We start from the raw sequence: 17,856 nt of genomic DNA on the forward strand, positions 1-17,856 counted from the left end.
AAAATGGTCACCTTCAAAAATCTTTTGATTTTTTTCATGGACTGATAGCAGACAAGATGAAGGTAGTTAATACATGCATCAAAAAACAAATAAAAAATATACAGCTCCTGCAAGGGCAAAGAATAGTTTAATACGGCGGTTCCCAAAGTGTGCGCCGCGGCTCCCAGGGGTGCCGCGGCGCTGTGTGCCGCGAGCCAGACATAAAAAAAAAGAGAAGACAGAAACTTACCAATCAGCGCGGCGCCGGGACCCAGCAGCCTCCTCTCTCCCGCAGCAGCTTGTCACTGACGTCTATATTCAGTGACAGCTGCGGGAGAGAGGAGGCTGCTGGGTCCCGGCGCCGCGCTGATTGGTAAGTTTCTGTCTTCTCTTTTTTTTATGTCTGGCATGGGGCAGAGTGAAAAGGATGGTGGCACCGGAGGGGGACAGTGTGGCAGCGGAGGGGGACAGTGTGGCAGCGGAGGGGGACAGTGTGGCAGCGGAGGGGGATAGTGTGGAAGCGCAGGGGGACAGTGGACAGCAGAGGGGGACAGGGTGACAGCGGAGGGGGACAGGGTGACAGGTGGCAGCAGAGGGGGACAGTGTGGCAGCAGAGGGGGACAGTGTGGAAGCGGAGGGGGACAGTGTGGCAGCGGAGCGGGACAGGGTGACAGCGGAGGGGGACAGGTGGCACCGGAGGGGGACAGTGTGGCAGCAGAGGGGGAGAGTGTGGAAGCAGAGGGGGACAGGGTGACAGCGGAGGGGGACTGGCTGACAGCAGAGGGGGACAGGTGGCAGCGGAGGGGGACAGGTGGCAGCAGAGGGGGACAGGTGGCAGCAGAGGGGGACAGTGTGACAGCGGGGGGGGACAGCAGGCAGCAGAGGAGGACAGTGTGACAGCGGAGAAGGACAGCGGGCAGCGGAGTGGGACAGTAGGGCAGCAGAGGGCGACAGTGGGCAGCAGAGGGGGAGAGTGTGACAGCGGAGGGAGCCGGTGTGACAGCGGAGGGGGACAGCAGGCAGCAGAGGGGGGCAGTGTGATAGAGGGCTGCAGATGGGGCAGTGTGACAGAGGGCTGCAGAGGGGCAGCGTGCCTGGGGGTAGAGGAGGGGGACAGCGTGGCAGAGGAGGAGACAGCGTGACAGAGGGCAGAGGAGGGGGACAGCGTGACAGAGGGGGCAGCGTGAGAGAGGGCAGAGGAGGGGGGACAGCGTGACAGAGGGCAGAGGAGGGGACAGCGTGACAGAGGGGGCAGAGTGCCTGGATGCAGAGGGGCATTTTTGCATACAACTAAATAAGTATTTTTGTCGTGACCTAAATACTTATTGCAATTTTTTGACCCAACTACTTCTAAAACAGGACTGCTCAGTAATTATTTTGGAGGGGTGCCTTGAAAAAATTTGGAGACTCTAAGGATGCCATGAACTGCAAAAGTTTGGGAACCACTGGTTTAATAGAAAAGTACAATGACAAACAGTCAACTCATAAAAACAATTCTGTGGATAAAAGTACTTTAGTGACTAGCAACGCAAACGCTTTAAAAACTGGTCAGAGCTCTGTTACCCATGTTAATTGCAATAGAGATTATACAGACATTTGTTTCAATTAAGGTATGTAAAGCTGAAGTATCATCAGTAGAAATTGACCTAAAGATGTGAAGAGTCAGTGGACACCATTTAAAGTTGAAAAGGATGTCCCAGTGGAAATAAACGCTGCAAGCACTCATATAAAAGCTACAAGGATTGAAGATTCTCCATTGCCCCATTTAAAGGCTGAAGAGAAATGCATATTGAAGAAATCACCAGGAAAGAAAATACAAAATCTGAGTCTACATAATGGGGATACAAAGAAAGCTAAGGATTTAAAAGATAACTGTATTACTTCAACTAAATAAATAATAGATGATAAACATGATAATATAACAAGTTCAAGAAAAGGTTTGGATACAAAAACTAGTAATGAAAAGCACAACTTTGTTCTGCATTAACCTTATAAAGTGGACAATATTACCAGCTGTCGCGTTTGTAATAGAGATAGCCACTGACTGGTATTAACGCAACTAGACTGAGAGGCGCAAAGTCTAACGCGGAACCCCGGTTTTCACCAGGGACCCCCGCAAGGAGTTATGGGCTCAGCTGTGTGAGGTGCGCAGGTCGCGGTTCTCTCAGATAGCTACCAGTGCAATGGGGTATACACAGGATGGCCGAGGGGAAGTACAACGGGGAATCCGGAAGAATAGTCAAGAAAGTCGAGGTCAGGAACAAGCGGGCGAAGAGGTACCACATCACAAGGACAAAGGAGAAGTCAGGAGGTAAGCCAAAGGTCAGAATCAGATTAATAAATGCTGGAACAGGGAGTAGGACACAGGAACGCTGGAGACTGGTAAACCAATACTCTGGCAATGAGGCAGGAGAAGGAAAGTCCTTTTATAGGGGGAAATGGCCCTTGATAGGTGGAGAATGTGTTCTGGCAGTCAGAGCACATGTGACCACTGACAGTGACCCGAAGAGAGCTGCAGTGCGCATGTGCACACAGAGGATACCAGGAGGCCGGAAGCAGCGTCACATTGCTAGGCAACGGGGAGCGCGTCAGAAAAGAGACAGGCGACCATTCCCCGGCACCCAGGAGAGGTGCGGGGATGGCGCCTGACACCAACAATAAAGAAATATGTAAAACAGACACTTCAGATAGTCCAAAAGTTGGCCCTTCCACATAAGTAAGTATGTAAAAATACTCCCATTGATGTAGATTTGATTTGCCAAAACATCTATCTTGACAATGCAATTGAAACTCCACATTCTGGGAAATTAAGATAACAGAATTTGACACTATTAAAGAATACATGTATAGATGGAGATATGATGGCTTACAATTTACTCTATGTGATGGAGTTAGAGAACCATATATTATGTATTTTTGGAATTAAATTGGAGAGGCAAATGCAACTGTGGCAGTGTTACAAAATCCTTCATTAAGACGAGAGAGAGAACCTATTGGCATGAGGATCTTTCCTGATATGGATATGACTGTTATAAATTCTCATTATGTGTGTGTAGACACTCAGTTGTGTCTGCAATTTAGTTGGAGAATTGCATCCATCCATGGGAGTCAAAAAAGACAAATAAAAATTGTCACAGAACTGATCATGGTTCAGAAATGCAGATTGCAATAGCTAATTTACATGATTGCAAAACATTCATTGGAGAATATGACCCTAAACTGCGTTCTACTAGTATTTTAGAAAAGGAAAGTATTTTTTCTGGCACTACTATTTTTGGGAGAAGCTGAAGCAGTAGACGTTTCATGTGGGACTTGAGCCGACAGCTTGCTCACAGGAAGCTGTTTGCATCTGTGAAGATTTGTGTCAGATGGATAGAAGGACATTACATATAACTTTTTTTGTCTACATATCCGTAATTAAGTGGGCAGTCAATAAAATGGCATTTTCTAGGGACTAAATGACCTTTTACTTAACACATGACCTCAGCTAAGACATGACAATAACCAGCAATTCCAACCGGTTATGGCTAACTAACCAAAAATAGAACTGCATATATATCCAAAGTATTGTACAAGCTTCATGGTGATAGGTGATAATTTTATTCAACTATGGACAGTGGCCGTGTTCCTTCAAAGAAAGATTTTTTGGCCATAACGGCTGTACTTGATTATGGCTACATTTTTCAAACTTGAAGTAGTGCTGGAATACTAGATGAATTCAATTTTAATTTTATGAAAGAAGATATACAATACACAATGTGTAGTCTTTTGTTTGAGCAGTACCACTTGCCCACATATCTGTAGTTAAGTAGACAGTCGGTTCAATTTTCCAGGGACTAAATTATTTTTTGCTTAACCACTCAGTACAGCTAAGGAAATCCTGTTTAGGAGAAATGTAATCGAGATGGAATTTGGTATCATGGACACATGAACTCAACTAATCATTTAAAACATGATACATTGATGGCAGAAATTGGACTCACATCCAATGCGAATATAATTGTCACCGCTTTAGTGTTCTGCTGTGCAACAGGATGATGAGTGTCATATTTGCAAACGTTTGCTTCAAAGACAAATTTGCCTTGACAAATGTTGTCCGGGTTTGGATAAAAATATTTCCAAACAGGAGAGGTGCTTTTTTTCGTCTTCTGCCCTTTCATGATAATGCTCTTATCATAGGCATGAGTTGATACTACTGGTGACTGCCTTAGTTCAATCGTTATCATCCTACTCATCCTACTCATTATCTCGTTATAATACAACACATTCATTTTCAGATTCACATTTATCCCCTTCATCCTCTTGCACATTTGAATGATCCAAAGTAGCATTTTCAACTTCTAGGTGTCACGACTGATAATGGGTACCTGCTGTTGTTGGCGCAACTCAGAGGAAGGCGCGGAGTCTAACGTGCCCCTGGTCTTCACCAGGAACCCCCGCAAGGAAGTATGGACTCCGCTGCAGGGACACGCAGGTCGCGGTCCTTCCTAGAGTCCACAGCGAGATACAAGGAGGTGTCAGACAGGCTGGGTCAGCAACGTTCAGGTAGAAGAGGTACAAAGGGAAATCCAGAAGAATGGTGAGGCAAGCCGGTCGGTAACTTTCAGGAAGAACAGTACAAAGGCAGAATCCAAATAGAGGTGGTCAAACGGTCCGGGTCAAAAGGTCACAAGCAGCACTGGGATGGTCAGGAACAAATACAGCAACTGGTATACACAAACGCTGGAGGCAGGAAGACCTGATACTCTGGCACTGGTGAGAGGGCTGGAAGAGGTTTAAATACTGTGGTAACCCAATCAGAATCAGCGCTGCAGCGCTGTCATACCTGCCGCCGGGAATCCTGCTCATAGCGTCCCGTTGCCTAGCAACGGGGCGCGTCATCACACCCAGAGGTCGGACGGCAGGGGGATCCGGAAGTGATGCGTCTGGTTGCTAGGCAACCAGACGCGCTGTCAGCAGACAGGCGGCCGTGCGGAACGGCGCCTGACAGTATACCCTCCTCTTCCTCCTCCTGTTTGAAGGAATCTTTTAAGAATTCTAGGAGCGTGAAGGTCCTGCTTGTCCACCCATGATCTCTCCTCTGGGCCAAATCCTTTCCAATGGACAAGATATTGCTGTTTGCCACGAAGAATGCGAGAGGCCAAGATCCGATTGACTTCGAATTTTGTTCCAGAAGAGGTTTGTATTGGTGGGGATTGACAGGGAGGTCGATAGAATTTATTGAGTACTACTGGTCGTAGTAATGAGACATGAAAAGTATTATGACATCTCAGAGAAGGAGGAAGTTTCAATTTAAAGCATACAGGATTAATTACTTGCATGATGGTGTACGGGCCAATAAATCGGGGAGCCATCTTCATAGAAGGAACTTTTAGTCTTAGGTCCCGGGTGGATAGCCATACTTGGTCTCCCACCTTTAAGAGAGGAGTGGCCCTCCGATGACGATCTGCAAAGATATTGTGATGCTGAGTAGCCTTGAGTAAAGCCATCCTAGTCTTAGCCCAAATGAGAGAAAACTCCCGATAGAGAGTATCTACGGCTGGAACCGATGAAGAGGACACTGGAAAAGGATCCGGAAACACAGGATGACTTCCATATACAATAAAGAATGGGGAGAATCCGGTAGACTCCTGAATGTGTTGGTTATAGGAGAACTCCGCCCAAGGAAGGAATTGAGATCATTTATTCTGATTGTCAGAGGTAAAACAGCGAAGAAATGTTTCGAGGTCCTGATTGATTCGCTCCGTCTGTCCATTGGTTTGGGGATGATATCCCGAAGAGAATTTCAATTCTATGTTCAATCCCCTACAAAAGGTTCTCCAAAAACGGGATGTGAATTGGACTCCACGGTCCGAAATGATCTCCTTCGGGCAACCATGTAATCTGAATATCTCCTTGATAAAGATATCTGCCAGACGACTGGCCGTGGGCAGTCCAGTTAGAGGAATATAATGTGCCATCTTCGAAAAGCGATCAATGACCACCCAGATAGTGGTAAACCCTGCACTGTGGGGTAGATCTGTAATAAAATCCATGGCCACACTTTCCCAAGGAGCATCGGGGATAGGGAGTGGACGAAGAAGGCCTGCCGGGACTCTTCTACAAGTCTTGTGTTGAGCACAAGTAATGCAGGAAGCAATAAATTTACAAATATCGGCACGTACAGTAGGCCACCAGAAGCGACGGCAAAGCAACGATGTAGTCTTCTTTATTCCAGCATGGCCGGCAATGCGGGATGAATGGGCCCACTGTAGGGTCTTGAGCCGGAGATGAGGTTCCACAAATGACCGGCCTGGAGGAGGAGAGGACGTTTTGGTCCTAGTGAGGGCTACAATATTAGAAGGATCAATAATATGCTGAGGAACCAACGGTCTTAAGCGATCGGAATCGTCAAATGAGCGAGATAATGCATCTGCACGTCCGTTCTTGGCCCCAGGGCAGAATGTGAGCTTCATGTTAAATCGAGCAAAGAAGGATGCCCAGCGGGCTTGCTGAGGATTAAGGCAACGAGCCTCTTGAATGAACACTAGGTTCCGATGGTCGGTAAACACAGTAACAGGAAATATAGCCCCCTCCAACAGATGTCGCCATTCCTCCAGAGCCGCCTTGATGGCCAGTAACTCCTTGTCCCCTATTCCATAATTACATTCACTTGGAAGAAATCGTCTGGAGAAAAACCCACACGGGTTGTGTGAGCCAGCAGGAGACTCTTGAAAAAGCACCGCCCCAATGCCTACAGAGGATGCATCTACCTCTAAGATGAAGGGTCGTTCTTGATCTGGCTGGGACAGAACTGGAGCAGAAGAAAATGCTTTCTTTAACGTTATGAAGGCAGACATGGCTTCCGAGGACCAAACCCTGGGGTTGGCAGTCTTCCTGGTTAAAGCTGTAATGGAAGCTATAATGGTGGAGAACCCCTGAATAAATTGGCGATAATAGTTTGCAAAGCCAATGAACCTTTGAATCGCTTTAAGGCCTTGTGGCTGAGGCCAGTCCAGGATAGCTGACACCTTGGTGGGATCCATACAAAGACCTTGACCCGACACAATGAAACCAAGAAAAGGTACCTGGCTAATCTCAAACACACATTTCTCCAGCTTGCAGTAGAGGTGATGTCTCCGGAGTCTACGTAGGACCTTCTTTACTTGTTCCCGATGAGTTTTCAGATCTTTAGAAAATGTTAATATATCGTCTAAATACACTACCACAGAAGTGTATAACAGGTCATGAAAGATATCATTAACAAAGGTTTGGAAGATGGCTGGGGCGTTGCAGAGGCCGAAGGGCATCACCAGGTACTCGAAATGTCCATCTCTGGTGTTAAAGGCCGTTTTCCATTCGTCCCCCTTCTTGATACGAATCAAATTATAGGCCCCATGGAGATCTAGTTTGGAAAAAATTTGAGATCCACTGAGCTTGTCAAAGAGGTCAGAGATGAGAGGTAGTGGATATCGATTTTTGACAGTGATGAGAGGACAATAATCAATACAAGGCCGAAGAGACCCATCCTTCTTCTTAACGAAAAAAACCCTGCACCCGCTGGGGAAGTGGATTTGCGGATAAATCCTCGTTTCAGGTTTTCAGTAATATATTGAGACATGGCTGACGTCTCTGGACGAGATAAAGGGTAGGTCCACCCTTTGGGGATGGGTTGGTCGGGAGACAAAACAATAGCGCAATCCCAGGGACGATGAGGAGGCAAGATCTCCGCTTCAACCTTACTGAATACATCTTGGAATTCCATATAGGCCTCAGGAAGATGGGTTAACTCGGAATGAGCCATCACTTGACATTTTGAAGGCAAAACTCTGGACAGACATTTCAGGCGACATCCTGAACCCCACGACATAACTTGAGCGTGGTCCCAATCCATCTGAGGAGAATGCTTTCTTAACCACGGTAGCCCCAAGATGAGGGGGTTAATGGACCTCGGCAAAACCAAAAGTTGGATCATCTCGCTATGAAGTATTCCTACCATCAACCGAACAGGAGAAGTCACGGAGGAGATGGAGCCGTGGGCAACACGACTACCGTCGACTGCCGTCAGAGATAACGGTTGAGGCAATGGGTTTAAAGGTATTTGGAGCTGCGAAGCTAGATCCGCCGAAATGAAGTTCCCGGAGAAGCGGGAGTCCACAAAGGCCGTGGTGGAAAAGGTACCCTTAGGGGTGCTCAGGATGACAGCCATCAGAAATTCTGGGGAATTTTCTTTAGAATAGGGAGCAACTGTGGACTCTCCTAAAACGGCCTCCCCGCCACCGTTTAGGAGGAAGAGTTTCCCGGTTTCTTGGGGCAAACTCTTAGCAGGTGTCCCGGATCTCCACAATACAGACACAGGCGTTGTTTGAAGTGTCTCTCCCTCTCTTCAGGGGATAATTTAGAGCGTCCTACTTGCATTGGTTCGTCCACTGGCAGGATGGGATTTTGGAACTGAGGTGCTAGCCGTGATATGAACCGTTTGCCAGGAGAGCGTTCCTGCGTGCGCTCTTGGTAGCGCAAATCCACCTTTATGCACATAGAGATGAGGGAATCTAGATCAGCCGGGAGTTCTCTGGAAATTAGCTCATCCTTAATCCGGTCAACCAGACCTTTCCAAAAGGTTGCCACCAGTGCTTCGTTATTCCATTTTAATTCGGAAGCCAGGGTCCGAAATTGAACTGCGTATTGCCCCACGGACAGGTCACCTTGGCGGAGGTTTAACAAGCTAGTAGCTGCAGAAGCAACTCTTCCGGGATCGTCAAAGACCTTTCTAAAGGCTTCAATGAAGGAGTTGGAGCTATTAAGAAGTGGATCCCCTTGTTCCCATAAAGATGAGGCCCAGGCAAGAGCTTGACCACTGAGGAGGGAGATGAGAAAGGCTACTTTGGTGTGTTCTGAAGAAAAGGCCCCTGGGTTGTACTCAAATTGAATGGCACATTGGTTCAGAAAGCCCCTGCACTTCTTGGGATCACCGTCAAACTTTTCGGGTGTCGGGATGCGTAAACCGGAGGCCGCTGTAGAGACCGTAACCACACTGGATGCTGCAGATACAGAAGAGGTTATGGCCTGTGTAGCGGGTGAAGCACTCTGTAATGTATCGAAACGGGTCGCAATCCCTTGGACACATTGTAGGAGATGCGCTTGGGCTGCTTCTTGTTGCTCCACTCGCTGAGCCAGATGCAGGAGTAGGTCTCGAGCAGACGGTTCACCAGACGCAGGTCGCGGTCCTTCCTAGAGTCCACAGCGAGATACAAGGAGGTGTCAGACAGCTGGGTCAGCAACGTTCAGGTAGAAGAGGAACAAAGGGAAATCCAGAAGAATGGTGAGGCAAGCCGGGTCGGTAACTTTCAGGAAGAACAGTACAAAGGCAGAATCCAAATAGAGGTGGTCAAACGGTCCGGGTCAAAAGGTCACAAGCAGCATGGTCAGGAACAAATACAGCAACTGGTATACACAAACGCTGGAGGCAGGAAGACCTGATACTCTGGCACTGGTGAGAGGGCTGGAAGAGGTTTAAATACTGTGGTAACCCAATCAGAATCAGCGCTGCAGCGCTGTCATACCTGCCGCCGGGAATCCTGCTCATAGCGTCCCATTGCCTAGCAACGGGGCGCGTCATCACACCCAGAGGTCGGACGGCAGGGGGATCCGGAAGTGATGCGTCTGGTTGCTAGGCAACCAGACGCGCTGTCAGCAGACAGGCGGCCATGCGGAACGGCGCCTGACACTAGGAGTACATCATCATTACTACTCATCCTCACATTTCAAAACTGTTGAGAAATTTTGGAAGGAGGATGCTCTATAATTACAGTGTCAGAATCTGAAATGTCAGACTTACATATAGCACTCACCTTACACTCTCCTCAGGATTCTGTGAGTGCCCAAATTGTTCTTCAGTCTCAATGTTCTTTTCCTGCACTGATTTGACTGTTTTGGAGGTGACAGACCTACACTCTGAGTGAGAAGGTGGGGCATGGGACTTTTGGGAAATTAAGAGAGATGCATAACCTTGTTAAATACTCTTTTTTGCAATGGCCATGCTAGTATGTGTACCAGTAAAACAGTAACCGGACCCCTACTACCAAAAAGTGGCCATAGCCTGAGTCTTGTTTTGCCACTGCAGGTGGTGTATGGAATGCTAGCAATTTTCATTTTCGGGACAAATCATTACAATTATTAGAATACTCTCTCTTAATCCTCCTTACATCAAGAGCTGATGTTTTCTATGACTGTACTGATATAGTGTTGGCAATGGACGAATGTCAAATGGTAGGGGCAGAAAGAGGGATAAATATCCAAAGCTTGAGCGTGTGACATGTCTATGTGCAGGTCTATCTATTAATGGACAAATTCAAGTGATGCCCAGTTTTCCCCAGATCTCAAAGGAATAGGAAGCCATGCAGTCCTGGAAGTCTGGGTTACAGAGCAGAGGAAGGTAAGTAGAGACATGTGGGTTAAGGTGATATATTTCATGTAGACAATAATAAAGCATTATGTAAGACATGGTCACGTAATTCTTTGTCATGATAGTGTATGAAAACCAAAAGATTGAGGTCAAGGATGAGATTCTTGTCAAGCACAGTACAAGTATAAATGTCATTATTGTGCAAACAACTTATAAGCAACTGGATTATATTGTGTCATATCCGGCAGGTTTAACCCACTGTTCTCCTTGTTGGAGTTTGATCAGTCCAATTCTTTTGGATTTCCCCCAAAAAATAGGGAAGGCTTAATCCAATCTAGCAGAATCTAAGCCAGACAGCAAATAAAGTAGCACTTGAAGGGGATATAGGATTCTGGGAAATGTGATCATTTTGATTATATATATTCTGCCCCCATAGGAGAGACACAGACAATCACACCCCTGCAGTTCCAATTCGCAGTAATCGCCTTAGCGATATTAAGATCATACAATGAGGAGATATTTTTCGGCAGCTGGACTTGCAAGTATGGGATGGTTGATTTAACCCAGGTGATAGCAATATCCCTCACCCACGGTGGTCTCACGGTTCCCACCTGCAACTACATAGCCATTGATTTATTGAAATTTATAGTAAATCCCGAGACCGAACCGTATTCTATAATTCTGCCCATAAGGGGTTGAAGAGAGATTTCTGGGTTCGATCATAACATCATCAGCAAAGGCTTTGAGTTTGAGTTCTCTGCTGCAGATATTGATTCCCTCAAGGAAGTCCCAACTCTGTAAAACCCTGAGCATTGGGGCTAGTATCAATTTAAAGAGCAATGGAAATTAAGAGCAGCGTGCCTCTGGACATCTCCAGTTTAGGTCCTCTTAAGCCATTGATCAACAGGGAAGTAGTAGGATAGGTTTAGAAGAAAGCAATCAGTTCCTTAAAATCTGTATCAAAGTATCCGAGAGAGAGGATTTAGTGAAGATACGGCCATGCCATTGAGTCAAATGTTTTCTAGGTGTCTAGGCTAAGAAGCATATTCGAGGTAGAGCGAGAAGACAAGGCCACTATCACTGAGATCGCCGAACAAATACCCTTGACTGAGTCACAGCCAGTAACAAATCTCAGCTTGTGGTCAGTGAGGAGGGAGGTCCGCATAGCCTGTAGTCTCTTGGCCAAAATCTTCACCATAAACATTTAATCCAAGTTGAGGAGAATGATCAGGTGATAGGAGCTTTCTAACTGAGGGTTTTTGCCAGCTATTGGAATGAGTAATGTATGTACCGTGTTAAAGAAGGGTATATCAGGTGGTCTCTATGAAGTTTGCGAAACAGATCGCACAAGATAGGGACCAATTCCTCATGCAGGCTTTTATAATATTCAGCAGTAAATATGTCCCACCCTAGGGCTTTAGAAAATTTCAGATTCGCAATTGCAGAATGTATTTCCTGAGACTTAATTGCATCCACAAGAAGCTCCCTCTGTTCTAGCATCAGTGAATGTAATTTCGCTTCCACCAGATGTTGAGAAATCAGTTGGTGGTAAGACGGGCCGCCTCTATATAATTTAGAATAGTAGTCATAAAAAACTGTGAGGATCTGATCTTAGCTAGTGAGGGGCACAGGAGAAGTCACCAATTTGAAGTGTCCTCTTAGTTTCTGGGATCTAGTCATGTTAGCTAGTAGTTTTCCAACATTGTTGTCACACTGAAATAATTTATTTTTCATAAAATCCAACTGCAGTTTGGCCTGGGTGGTAATAAAGCTTCCAAGCAACTGACAGGCCTCGCTATGTTCTACTAGGTTAGGTTTCATCTAGACACAGACATAATGGGCATAGGTGTCTGCAGATGCTTGATGAGGAGCCTCATAAGCTCCCCTCATGTTTTTATGGTGGTTGGAAACTTGTGCAATTATGTGGACCCACATGACTGCCTTTGCGGTCTCCCAGAAGAGTAGGGTGTCATCCCAGTGGTCAATGTTATCATCCACATACTCAGGGCTGTGCAGATGTGATATTAACCGCCAATGACGGGTTTGTTGGTTTGTGTGCGATATTTGAATTGAAATTGAGAACACAACATGATCCAAAATCGTTATGACTTAATCAATCCTGGAAAAGGAACCTTATACACTAGAATAGAAGGAGTACATTCTGTCAGTAGAATTTAACAATTGCTAAGTATCGACTACCCCACACGTGGCGGGCAGCTGGAAGAGATATACAAGTTCAGTAGACCTTGATTTAGAGGGAGTACTGGATCTATTCAGTTTCGGATCTGCAACCAAATTAAAATCACCCACTATTATAAGGTTGGGAGTATTGTTGCATGACTACCTGGATCAAAGACTGAAAGAGTGCCTGCTGTGCATATTTTAGAAGCATAGCTGTTGAGAAATGTGTGTTTGGTATCATAAAGCTGCATTTGTACCAGAAGATGACAGCCATCAGGATCCACAATTGTATTCAGTATAGTGTTGCAACTCCCCTGGTTTTGGAGATGTAAAAAAATTCAGTCCCCAATCCAGCCAGGATGCAAAACCATATCATCCGAGTCTCTCCAGTGGGTTACCTGCAGGAAAGCTATGTTGGCCTGGGAGCATTTGAGATGGGCAATGACTATTTTATGTTTAATTGGGAACTTGAGGCCTCCAACATTCCATGAAGAGAGCATGAAGCACTGTGGGTGGGCTAGAGGGGGATATCAGGGTGTGAGGACTGCATGGCTAGCCTATCGTTGTCAACAGGGGCGTGAAGAATCAAGCACTGTGGAAGAGAGGGCTAAAATCTGTCACATCACCAGACATCAAAAAGTGTGGAGAGTCTATGATGTGGGGCTCAAGACTCCCTGGCTAACTTACTAAATTCTGGACACAAAGCATCAGTAAACATGTGCATACAGTAAAAAATGCATTGCAGTATTCAAACATCAAAGAATTTTCTAACATTTTCCTAACTAATTCTAATAACCGTGTATCCCTGGAGCTAATTCCAGAGATCACAAAACACATAATAACAATCATTGTGTGTAGATATCAAAGGGAAAAGAGAGGAGTAAAGAAAGAGTTTGAAATTAAACATCAAAATACAATAATAGTCACCATAGTGGCTCGACTCAGTTGCCCATCAAACCAAAATCAAAGGAATGATTATTGTTAATTCAAAGTGGGAGGCGAGGAGATGGGTGAGATCCAGATGAGGAACCAGAAGGGGGGGTAAGCATCTGGAGGTGGCGCTTGGCTTTAGCTGGGTCATCAAAGATGTACGTGCAGCCATTCTCAACCATATATAAGAGTGCAAACCGCCTGTTATTATTCACCAAATATTTTCAAATTGGGGTGAATTCTTTATGTTTCTGCATGAGCATGGGCAATTAATCTTGGAAAATCAGGACCCTGTTGTCATTCACCACGAGGTTCTTCAAACGTCTATAAGCTATCAAAATGTTTTCTCTGTCTCTAAAATCCTAAAATCTCGCTAGTCTCTAAAATCCTAAAATCTCGCTATGACAGGGCGAAGACTAGTGGCATTACCCTCACAAATTGGGCCTAGACAGTTTGCTCGCTCAATTTGTGGAGAATCAATTTCGTCATGGGTATTCAGGGCAACAATTACATCCTGGCTAAGTAATAAGAACAAATCCGAGCCTTTGACAGTGTCCAGAATGCCAAAAATCATAGATTGTTTCTACAATTATGGCTTTCCAAATCATCTAGCTTGTCCTGTAGTTGAGACAACTGTTGGGAGTGGCGTTTGGACCCATTTTGCAGAGTTAGAACACTATCTTCAGCATTACTAGTATGCTGTAGATGCATAGTAATTCTAGCCATGTTATCTAAAATTTACGATATAGCAGCGTCCAGGGAGGTCTGCAGGGCCTCAAATTTTTCGTCAATAATAGGTGCCAATATAGAGAGTATATCTTGGGCTGTCTCAGAGATTGGGACAGGGGAGTGAAGGGAGGAGGGGTCACGATCCGCATCCTCCGCTTTTCCTGTTGAGAGGGGCGAGGCTCTATATTATATTCTACAAAAAAAAAAGTTTTGGATTCTGCAAGCCTTGTCTACTACACCTCCTGCATAGGTCATTATGTACAGTTTCCAAGGAGAAAACAATCCAATTTTGTTTTTACTTAGTTAACACTATGATATGATATATTGCCTGGACTCTCAAATATCAGCTATTAGAGCCAGCATATTTATCTGATTGTGTATATAGTTATCCTGTCTGGTTTCTATTTATTATGTATAAATTCATATTTTAAGGAATTATAGTCTATGTATAGAGCTGGTAAGACAACAGTTAATTCATTCTGTTGTGTGATGTAGTTGAGGTAGAACACATTTAAGATCAAATTCCACCAGCAAAATGTGTGAAATTTCACACCCAAATGTGGAATGAGACGAATGTTTCACTGAACAGTTTTAGAAATTTCACTCAGTATTAGCTGATGTTTGGAGAAGAACTCACTTTGAATACCCTCTGCTTTATTTATGTTTTATTTTTTTAATTACTAAGCAGACATTATACAGGTAAACAATAAAACAAAATAACAGAAGTGTGTGCCCATATCATGGAATATATACACAGGTAGCATCAAATGAGTTTATGTACATGTCATTAAGTAGCATCTCCTGCTGATCTCAAAATGCCATTTTGGATTTGAACCAGGCTCCGAGATTTAAATAGTTGGGGCAGTATTGTGGCTCAGTGGTTAGCAATTCTGCTCACAGTAGTGGGGTTATGAGTTTTATTTCCAACCATGCTCTTATCAGTGTGGTGTTTGTATGTTCTTTCTGTGTTTGTGTGGGTTTTCTCTGGGTGCTTTAGTTCCCTCCCACACTCCAAAAACATACTAGTAGGTTAATTGGCTGCTATTACATTGACCCTGGTCTGTGGGCCTGATTCATTAAGTAAGGCATAAAAAATTTGTGAGTTTTCTCCTGGACAAACCATGTTACAATGCAAGTGGTGCAAAGGAGTTTATTATTGTGCACATAAAATAAATACCGTTTTTCCATATAGCACACAAATAGTTGATAGCTTTATTTGTACGCTGAAATTTAAAGTTGATCTAGAACATGCCTTACCCCAACTATAAATCTGCAATCACATTTGAATTTTGCCTCACCCTCCAAAGCAACATGATTTTGCCAAGTTTCAAAGTTACTATATTTTTTTTGCTTTACTTTCTGTAATGAATCAGGCCTTGTGTGTGTATGTGTAAATGTTAGGGAATTTAGACTGCAAGCTCTAATGGGGAGGGACTGATGTTAGTGAGTTCTTTGTACAACACTGCAGAAGTAGTGGCGCTATGATGATGTAGCATTTACACCGGGTTGGGTACGAGTTAACGGGGACGAGAACCCCGAGACGCTTCACACCTACACGAAGATTCCGATTGCATGAAAAAACGAACGCAATCTAAACAGACTTACCTCAAAACCGAAGATCCAGCTTTCCGACGGCAGTGGAGGCAGACAGCCAGTCATTCCAATGAGGCAGTTGTCCGGCACTTCACTTTGACGTCAGTGGGCTGTACATTAATGTTAATTTAAAGTGGCAGTGTCTGGACCCCGCAGGCTAAGTGTTTAAACACTTAGCCTGCGGGGTTCAGACATTGCCTGTTTAGAATGCCTTTATTTTTTCATGCAATCAGAATTTTCGTGTAGGTGTGAAGCGTTTTGTGGTTCTCGTCCCCGTTAACACGATTACCACCGATTTACACCATCATTCCCTAAAGCATTAATATATTTTTTTGTGTAATAAATTACTTACCAGTAACAACAGCTACACTCAGAAAACCACCTAGAGACACTCCAGATACAGATAAAAAATGACTTCCAATCTTCTCCAAAATTTGAAATACTGAAGGACAATAACAGGAAAAAATCAATGTGAGTCTTTATAGTCTAGCAGAGCAGATTTCATCTGTAATCTTTGAAGGCCATTTGTCAAATGTTATAATTCAGCATCCAAAATGTTATATTTAAATCCAGGCACACTACAAATCAAATAACCATTTGCTCATGGAAAATATAAACTGCTGTATTGATATGGATTCACACACATAGTTAAGTAGACAGAACATGTGGATTACTACAGTATATTAATTATATCATATGATATTTTCCTGAGATTAGGTTAGGGAACTTAATATCCTTTATCTCCTATGTTAAGAACAATTAAATATTACTTGCACAATTTTTAAAAAGTATGTTGTTCCAACTTCAGAATTTTTCAAACCAAAATGGTCAGGCTGCATAATATACATTTTTTTGGGCCCTTCTCTGCCAACTGCCTGTTACTCATAGAGGAAACTACTGAAAGCTGTTTGTAACATCTAGCTGACAACACTAGCACTCTGATTTGCTAATAGTGTGAGAAACAAACATTTCTGCCTGACAAATCAGCATGTATGATGCAAGGAGCTGTGAGCTCAATGTTAATGCGAGCTCCCAGCCATTCCCTTACACGAGCAAGCAGCAGCCCGGTGGACATTGAGTCCAGTAACCTAGTCCTCACATTGAATACTTCTGGTATAGTGTCAGGCGCTGTCCCTGTGCTTTAACACCTACTCAGGGACGGACGTTTTTTCTGCTCGCAGAAGCCGCATGTGGTTGCCAGGCAACCAGAGGTGCGAAGTCCGGCCAGCCAGCAGGATACTCTGCGCATGCGTGTCCGGTTGCTAGGCAATGGGACGCTACCCTGAGTCCCTGCAGCGGCTGCTGATGTCACCACCACCGGTAAACTCCCCTCTCCTCTGCACCATTTAAGGAGTATTAGGAGTATTAGGTCTAACCTGTCTCCAATCACTTATGTTTTTGCGCTCCTTTCGGTCTGGTACCATGGATACTGCCTTGGCTTGTTTTGACTCTGCTTCTGGATTTCCCCTTTGGCACTGCAAGACCTCTCTGCTATTTCAAAGTAAGGAAAACAGAAGAAAAAACTATGCACAGAGAACCTAATATTACATAGGGATAATCTTGATATTCAGAATGCATCTACTTTTGAATATATTATTTTCAAAAGTAACTTAGTACTTTACAGCAAAAAAAAGAGAAGGGTTCTGTCACAAACACGCTTCCAGCTGCCGTGACTTGGGGGTGTTTGCTATATGAGGTCACACGATTTCAGCCCCCAGTCTCTCTCTGCCTATCACACAGGTTATAGACCTACTGAATCGCCCCAAACAGCGCTCACACCTCACACACTTCAGGTTTTCCACCACCTATTGAGTACGAACAATAGGACCCCAATCTACTGTCCCACCCTGGCACACAAGGCTTCTAGCTATCCATAGACTAACAAGACCCACACCAGCGAACATAGGGTTAACTCTTCACATCTCCAGAATGTTACACAAATGTAAATGCAAGAACACACAGCTTGATAATCAAATGTATCAAGAAATCATACACTGGCATTCAAAGGGTTAAATTGGCCGAGCTATATTCTTCTTAACATTCTAATGGATTCGTTAGAG

General features: G+C 44.6%; 2 long non-coding RNA genes across 2 annotated transcripts in view; one reads left to right on the forward strand and one right to left on the reverse strand.

Annotated features, from left to right (window-relative positions):
* Positions 1-16,942, reverse strand: part of LOC142103483 (uncharacterized) — a 32,191-nt gene extending 15,249 nt beyond the window's left edge. Inside the window, exons 1-2 of the long non-coding RNA XR_012679369.1 lie at positions 16,845-16,942; positions 16,149-16,238 (exon numbers count right to left, since the gene is read on the reverse strand). This is a non-coding gene — a long non-coding RNA (uncharacterized LOC142103483). The remainder of the gene's footprint in view (positions 1-16,148; positions 16,239-16,844) is intronic.
* Positions 16,943-17,067: 125 nt separating this feature from the next.
* The window catches only part of LOC142103484 (uncharacterized), a 174,926-nt gene continuing 174,137 nt past the window's right edge, over positions 17,068-17,856 (forward strand). Inside the window, exon 1 of the long non-coding RNA XR_012679370.1 lies at positions 17,068-17,297. This is a non-coding gene — a long non-coding RNA (uncharacterized LOC142103484). The remainder of the gene's footprint in view (positions 17,298-17,856) is intronic.

Source organism: Mixophyes fleayi, chromosome 10 (assembly GCF_038048845.1).
Source record: "Mixophyes fleayi isolate aMixFle1 chromosome 10, aMixFle1.hap1, whole genome shotgun sequence".
Lineage (NCBI taxonomy): Eukaryota > Metazoa > Chordata > Amphibia > Anura > Limnodynastidae > Mixophyes > Mixophyes fleayi.